Below are 9012 nucleotides of genomic sequence, written 5' to 3'. Positions count from 1 at the left end.
ACAAAGTACCAACTACTTTAAAAACTAGCGTAACATAGTCTGTAGGAGTAAAGGGAATTATTAAGAATATATGAATAAAGTATATATACTTTGGAATAAAAGCAATTATCTAGTGAAGTGCGAATGCGGTATTATTATTTTTTAAGACTAACTAAAAAAATATGCAGATTTGACTAAAAATGGTTTCTGAAAAAACTACATACAGAATAAATTGAAATAAACACCAACGAACGATAAAGCAGTACTTTTCGAATAATTGTTAGGTACTTATAGTTTAATTCTTTTTTGAGAGATTGGTTTATATTATTTTGGTTTTGACACTCTTTAATTTTTTCAGATGATTTCTGTGCACTTTTAATTAATTCCTATGCATACAAATTTATACATTAATCATTTTTCAAAAAAAATTTTTATTTTATAATTAAGTTAGATAAAGTGTAGGTTAAACACAACATTTTATTATTAATGTTTTACATATAATATGTAAGTGTGTACACACTAATGTAAATCAACATATATGACATCTATTAAAATATTTTTTGTTTAGATATGTTAGAAAACTGTATGAACTAGAATGCTCAATACATAAGAGCTTGATTATCAAATATCAAATTATTAAATATTGTTAATTAAAATACTCGAAGACTTTTTTAGGAGAAACAATGTCAACTAAAGCAACAATCGTTTAATCAAGTTTTAATAGTTTTTGTTTAGTATAATTTTTCTTTTTTCAAATAATATTTTTCGGCAAGTTAGGTAAATTTCTATGAGTTGCATACTAATGTACATGGATACTCTTTTTGGAACTACCTATTTATCACAAAATATATTAAATATATAATATATTTAGGATAGTAAATTTATTAAATCTTTATGTTGTTTATCCAAATATTTCAAACTTAAGCTTATAAACAACTAAACATTGCCACGCACTAAGAATAACTCAGGCTAGTTTGAATACTTTTGAAATCTCATTGCCAATTTAGGCATTTTTGTGTCAGTTTTTGGCTTGAAATGCTAAAATCTTGTTTTAAAATAAAATCAAATTACCATCATGTTTTCAGCAATAATTGCAGTATCAACATTGTTTATGACAAAAACGTAATATCAACACCGATTAAATTGCTGCGTTGCAAGATTTCTTAAAAAAATTCTTTATCTATTGTTGTGCTTTGCATTGGAACTAAACCTAGAAGTTCTTCTAAAAAGTTAAAATTAGTTAAAACACCTCCATTAGATATTCTCAGATGAGAAGTATTTGTTGTATCATTGCCCTTATTTAAGAGATCGATGAAAGACCTAACTTGACTTATGCAGCTTTATAACCTTCTGACCTTTCCTAAACACAAATTTTTGTTTTCGTTGAATAAATAAACAAAAAGCTTATACTAAATTTCAACACAAATTCTTTATAGTAACTACTTTTGCTACATTATAACTCGCCATGACAATTTTTTTGATCATTCTGTAGTTACTGAAAATAATTATGTGCTTTGTTGAAACTGGCTTAAAAATTTTGTATTTTTGTTTCTCGCAATAACTCCTAACTACCGGTTTTTATTTCTTATAGTTTTCTATTATATTCGCATTTACTCTTTTTTCAAATGCAATGTTTTTATTGCAAATAAAGCAATAATTATTTGCTATATTTCTGAGTAGAAAAAAAAAATTCTACTCCAGTAATAAATCATTATTAAACTTTTATACTTTTTTTTTTGATATTTTAGAAACTTATCTGTCTATTCAAGCTGATTTTTTTTTGCTGTATATATTGATTTTACTGTTAACAAACTTTGTTATTTCTTTATGTTGTGAAATTTATTTAAAAAAGAGTTGCTAAATAAATAGGCTCGTTTAAAAATTTGAAATATTTTGCAAGTTTGTTGCTTTTTCAATTTCCAAAAAAAAATAATCTCATTTGATTAATTTCATAAAATTAATCTAAATGTGGCAACCATGTAAAACACTATTTAATTACTAATATAGTGTTTTACTAAAGTAATCTAGCATAAGTTATGTTAAAAAATTAACTATAGGTTTTTTGTATACAAATGGATATTAATTTTATTAAAGTAAAATAATTACGAAACTTATTAAAGGTTGCAAAACATTAAAAACTTTAATTTTATTTTAAAAGTAAATAATAATAAAAAAACTGTTGATGATATAAAAAATGTATGAAAATGACCCAAAAATGTTTTTAAATCTCGGTTTTTATACAGAGATTGGTTGTAAGTAAAAAAAATAAAATTTTCAAGTTAAACTTATTAACTGGTTTAGATAGTGCATAGTTTATTAAGAATATTAAGACGTTATTAGTCAGCGTAAACTTTATTCCGATAGATAAGTAAAATTTAAATATGCATTCAATGTAAAATTAAAAATCATTAAAATTATACTGAATAAAAGTAAAACTTTTTTTTATTGTTACTAAAACTAAAACCGTTAGATTATTTATATTTCATTAAAACTAAAACTGCGGCCCGCAATAATTTTAAAACTTGAAATTTGGCCTGCGAGCACAAACTGCCTGCTGACCCCTGATAAAAGAGTTCAGTTGTAATAACCACTTTTTGTGTTTGTTTTTAAGCAAGTTTATTGATCATTTTTATGTTTTTTCTTACCAAATTTAACATTTTAAATATAACGAAAAGTTTCTCAAACATTGCGAAAAAACAAATTAGCACAATGATATTGCAAGAACCTTAAAATTGACAAATATTAAAAACCTTATTCGTAAATAATTTTTGCAAACACTTTCTTAAAATTTTAAAAATAGTCTAATTGGCTTTCAAAGAAACATTTATTTTGTTTTTTTTACTAAAAATATGTTTTTGTTTTATTTTCAGTTAATAATTGTTTTTTTTTAGTTTAACAAGATTAAATTTTACATCAATTTAAGAACATATACTGTATCAAAATATGTACTGAAAATTTAATTAAAACTAAATCTGTATTCAACAACTTAAAACCGTTTATTTTACAGTCTATAATTTTTTTTCGTTGAAAACAGCTAACTTCTTTAACAAAAACTTTTTTTATTTTGTTCAGTAGTTTTTATTTGTTTCAGGTTGTTCATATTTTTATGTTATCTTAGTTTTTTAACTAATTTTAATTAAAGTCTTCTCGAAAACATCGTAAAGAAGTTTTTACTCCAGTAGCTTAAAAGTTGTAAGATATTGTTGTTACTAATTTTTTTCGTTAAAACTAATTCGAGTTAACTAAAAGAATTTAACTATAACTTTCAATATTAACAAAATATTCAGTTTTATAAAGTTTGTTAGTAAGACTAAAGATTACTACCTTATGTTACATCTTCAGGTACAAATTTTTCCTGAAGATCTGCCGCAAGGTAGTGAAACATTAGTCGAAGTAATTTGTAACTGAACGCTTTTTTTAATACTTTGCTCAAATTAAAGTTTAAGAACTTTAATTCTGTCCAGTTAGAGACTATTATAGTCTATTAATCTTCAATATATATTTTATTTAAGTAAATACAAATCTGCTGTTATCTGCATTTAAGAACTTTAACAATTTTAGACAAACATTGTCAGTCAACAAAAAATTGAAGTTAAAATAGTTTTAACTACTAATTGCATAAATACTACAGTTACTGTCAATTGATAAATTTAAGCAACGAAGTTTAAAGTTCTATTAAATAACTTAAAACTGTGATGAACATTTTTCTACGGGGTCTTGGTTTAAAATAAAGCTTTTAATTGTGAACTTACAAGCAAAACGTTATGCTTCTAGATTAAGTAATTAAACTTAAAAAGTAAATTATCATTACAAAAATCAAAAACTATAACTTCAAGAACACTTATTTAGTTTCAAAAGCTAAGTTTTTATAAGCTTTTTTTGTGTAAGCTTAACCTACACAGTTTTTTAGTTTATTTTTCTAATAACCTCTAACTTTAACAATAATTAAGTGCTTATATAAAAACATCAAACAAGTATACAAACATTAAGTATTCGTTAATTTGTATTAATTTTTACACTTTGTAATTTAACTATAAAACCTCTAAAAGATGAATTTACAAAAACAGTTCTCTAGTTAAGTTATAAGATAAACTATTAGACATATAAACTATAGTTTATATGATTTACTTTCTATAATGTTATATACTCTTAAAAACTTGAATCAAACTTTTAAAATTCAAAATTTGTTTTTAACTAGATATTAATGGGCCACAAAAATGAATATGAACTTTTTATTGAAACATTATGTTTACTATAACTTGTTTATGAAAAAAAAACACAACTTATTCTATTTGTATACAAAGCTTTGAGCTTTTAATGTTGAAAAGTCGAAAGTAGTACTTAAACAAAAAAGTCTGAAGTTAAAAAAAAAACTTTAATTGGTTTATATTTGTTTTAAAACTTGATGAGATAAATTTTAAATGTGTTTTTTGTGATAAAAGTTTTATAATTTATTGAACGACAAAAGAAAGATCAACATATTTGGTTCTAGGACTTTGTGCACAAAGAACCTTTCGGTTATGAACTCGCACACCACGGATACCTTTTAACGTGTTGTCCAGGACATTGATACACTCTAACTTTTTTTTGTTTGGGTTTTTAATTTAATCAAAATAGTATACTCGCAGCAAACCTGTTGAAAATAGTTGTAACTTTATAAAAATCTTAGCTTAGTCAGTTAATTACTTAAAGAAGAAAAAGTTTGTACTACAAGTTTTTCGGTTGTGACTGACTGATGAGTCCTAATAAGGACGAAACCGGTCTCAGTCTACCGAAACTTGTGGTCTGATGATCGAATTGGCGTGATCAACCCTATTGTTAAACTTGAGCTTGTCTCACGGCAAACGAAAGTCCAGGCTTTTGCTCTGCTGACTTTCGCCGATGTTTTTTTGTTGATCGTACTAAAACGAGCGTGCCAGATGTCTTGCTTAGTGGACAATGTTTTTAACGTTGCACGGCAAATGACAATGCTGACGTCACTGATCATTGCTAGCAATGGTTGATTAATGTGAAAGCATGATAAACCGTTTGTAGATTGACGACTACAAGTTTTTCGGTTGTGACTGACTGACTGATGAGTCCTAAAAAGGACGAAACCGGTCTCAGTCTACCGAAACTAAATACTAATTATTATAAAAATTTATAAAAAGTATAAAATTTTTAATAGAACAATTGAAACTTTGTTTAGTTTATCGTTTCAATTTAGCTGAAAAAATAGATATGCTTATAATTTATTTTTAAGATTAAAAATTCTTTAAATTTAGAAATTTCTATGCAACAGTTAATTATTGCTGACAATACAACTTTTAGTTTTTTTAATCTTTTTAGTTTAAATACGAAATTTATTGCTTTGATTTTTTTAAGTACTTAAATTTATAATTGAATTGGCTGCCGACCCCTGACCTAGCTAATCAAATTCAAATTTAAAGGCAGCTTTAGATTTTCTGGAAACAACCCAAAAGTAAACTGTACGGTAGCTAAAAATGTGGTTGTGAATTTTGCAGGGGCGTGTCTAGACTTTTTTCAAAGTGACTTAATTTTTCAGAACAAAATATATTTAATGCTTTTTTCGTCAGTTGTATACTAAGCAATAAAAATAAAATTTCAAATCTAGCTTATATAGTAAAAATGCAATCAACGTAATTAATAATAAAGCAAAGATTAATTAACAATACATAAGTACTTCTAATTACAATGCAAAAAAAAAATAATAAAACAGAGCAACAACGTATAAAACATAAAAAGAAAACAACGAAACAGTATAATCAAAATCTTTATGTTTACACAACTTTGGTTTTCTTAACAAAATACAAATAGCTTCAAGTTTAGTTAAATCCGAAATGTGAAAACAATGTTTAACAATTTTAAATAATTTTAAATTATAATTACTAGCACATTCAAGGTTATTTACTAAGTGTTCAGCAATAGCAGATCTTTTTGAAGCATTTATTACTCTAATAGGTTTAGTTTTCTTATTACTCTTATAAAATTCATCGATACTTTTTGGAATATGTTCCTTTATTCTTTTGCCAAATTGTCTTGAAGTTATATCGACATAACTAGCTTCACAGAAGCAGTTAAACTGGTAAACTACCATACTTTGTAGTTAGTAGTACTTATGTATTGTTAATTACTCTTTGCTTTAATTTTAATTACGTTGATTGCATTTTCACTTATATAAGCTAGATTTGAAATTTTATTTTTATTGCTTAGTATACAACTGACGAAAGAAGCATAAAATATATTTTGTTCTGAAAATTTGAGTCTTATTTATATTGTTTGAAAGAATTTATTATATTTCAATAAATTAAATTGTAAAATATCTTATTAGTAATTAAATAGTATTTTACATGGTTGCCACATTTAAAGAAATATGTCTGAGTTACATCAAATGAGACTAAGTTTATTGGAAATAGAAAAAGCAAAAATCTTTCAAAATATTTCAAATTTCTAAACTAGCCTATATATCTGGCAACTCTTTTAAACTCAAATTCACAACATAAAGAAATAACGAAGTTTGTTAACAGTAAAATCAATATATTCAGCAAAAGAAAATATTATAATTCAGCTTGAATAGACAGATAAGTTTCTAAATCATCTAAAAAAAAGTACAACATTTTAATGACTTATTACTAGAGTAGAAAAACTTTTTTTTTTACTGAACATTATAGCAAATCATTGTTGCTTTATCTGCAATAAAAACATTGCATTTGAAAAAAGAGTAAATGCGAACACAATAGATAACCAAAAGAACTAAAAAACGTTATCTAGGAGTTATTGCGAGAAACAGAAAAACAAAAATTTTAAGCCAGTTTCAACAAAGCACATAATTATTTTCAGTAACTACAGAATGATCAGAAAAAATTGTCATGGTAAGTTATAAAGTAACAAAAGTAATTACTATAAAGAATTTGTGTTGGTGGTAAAAAAGACATTTTGTTAAATTATTTAACGAAAACAAGAAGTTGTATTTAGGAAAGGTCAGAAGGTTATAAAACTGCATAAGTCAAGTTAGGTCTTTCATCGATATCTTACATGAGGGCAATGATACAACAAATACTTCTCATCTGAGAATATCTAATGGAGGTGTTTTTACTAATTTTAACCTTTTAGAAGAACTTCTAGGTTTAGTTTCAATGCAAACCACAACAATAGATAAAGAATTTTTTTAAGAAATCTTGCAACGCAGCAATTTAATCGGTGTTGATATTACGTTTTCGTCACAAACAATGTTGCTACTGTAATTATTAGTTTTTTCAGAAACCATTTTTAGTCAAATCTGCATATTTTTTTAGTTAGTCTTAAAAAATAATAATACCGCATTCGCACTTCACTAGATAATTGCTTTTATTCCAAAGTATATATACTTTATTCATATATTCTTAATAATTCCTTTTACTCCTACAGACTATGTTACGCTAGTTTTTAAAGTAGTTGGTACTTTGTAGTACAATTAAAACTTAATATGTTTTTTTAAGATACACATAACTATAAAATAGAATTAATATGTAAATTCAGTTTTTTTTTTAAACATAAACAATAAGTTTGAAAAATTAAAAACTATTTACGAAGAAAATATTGAAATTACAAAATTTTATAAGCTTTGAAATACATTGTAAAATTTTTAAGCAAGTTAAAACAAGTTATAAATAATAGTTTTTTGGTAATATTTTTAAATTTAAACGTTTCAATAATTTTTTTAACAATTAATCTTTGTCTACGAAAAACTTTGCAAAAAAAAAAATGAACTAGTTTTAGTTTGTTGATTTTAGTACTATAGTAGCTATATGACATGACTTTAAATATTTTTGCAAAAACTAAAGCTAATACAAATTATCCGCGTTTTAAATATACTAAAAATTTAGTATATCTACGGTAGAAATACTTTTAATAATTTGTTCTTTTTCTAAAATTTTGTTTAAAATAAGCTCTTGCTGTTGTCAGAACAAAACTTACTTACTTTCTATCAACTTGCTGCTTATCTAAAGTTTTGTTTGTATTTAGTACAATTCTACAAGCTAAAAGAAAAATAAATATCTATAAAAGTGTAAAAAAAATCTTTCTTCTTGATAGTTTAATTAATTTTATTCAAAAAAAATATTTTATGTTATCAAATTTTAGTTTAAAACAGATTAAAACATTAAACATAACACATGGTTTCACTTGCTATATATTATTTTAAAAAAACTAGTTGTTAAATATTATATTATTGTTTAATACTATCAATAGTAACCCTTAAAAAGTGTACTCTTAATTTACGCTAAGTTAATAGAGATTAAAATACATACTCAGTTGAATTTTCTTTAGTTAGAAGATAAATAGATACAAAGACGGACTACCTCGGTAATAAAAGTGTTTATTCAGAATATATATATTAAACCTTAACTTTAACGAAGCTATAAGAAAATAAAAAGTTAAATCAAATAGAAGTTTCAGTTTGAAAATATTTACTCCATATAGTTTAATATTTTTAATATTGAAAGACACTTTTAATGTTGCTTTAATATCATTATTACTTTAGCATCAGTATATTAAGTTAATTTTATAGTTTTATCAAATGTTTTTAGAATTTTTGAAAAGTGCTTCAAGTACAGTAAGTTTTGCTTTTCCGCCCTTCACTTTTTTCACGTTTTTATTTTCATCTTTTGGTGCTGGTTTATCTTCATTGGTATAATGAGGTTTGGTTGTCATTGAGTCTACAACAAAAGACGAATGCTTGCTTAAGTTAAATTCACTATTGGCTGCAAACCAGCAAGGTTGCTCCTGATTGGTTAAAGGGTTTGACTTCATTTTGTGACCTTTAACAGTTGCCATTTCTTTTCTGTATAAATTGTTTTTAAACCTTAAACTTAAATTCTTTAAATATGAAACAGTTTTTATTGAATTAATTACTTAATTATTCTAAAATTGATTTTAATAAAACTCAAATACTAAAACCCTTTACCTAAGTAAAATGTAACTAGTAATTGTTGACTAACCCAATTCTCATAGTCGCTCTTTGCCCATTATCTTCTTCCTGTAATGTGATTCCCT

The sequence above is a fragment of the Thalia democratica genome, chromosome 3 (genome assembly GCF_965202585.1).
Source record: "Thalia democratica chromosome 3, ktThaDemo2.hap1.1, whole genome shotgun sequence".
In the NCBI taxonomy this organism is placed as follows: Eukaryota; Metazoa; Chordata; class Thaliacea; order Salpida; family Salpidae; genus Thalia; species Thalia democratica.
Note: the sequence above shows the minus strand (reverse complement) of the source record.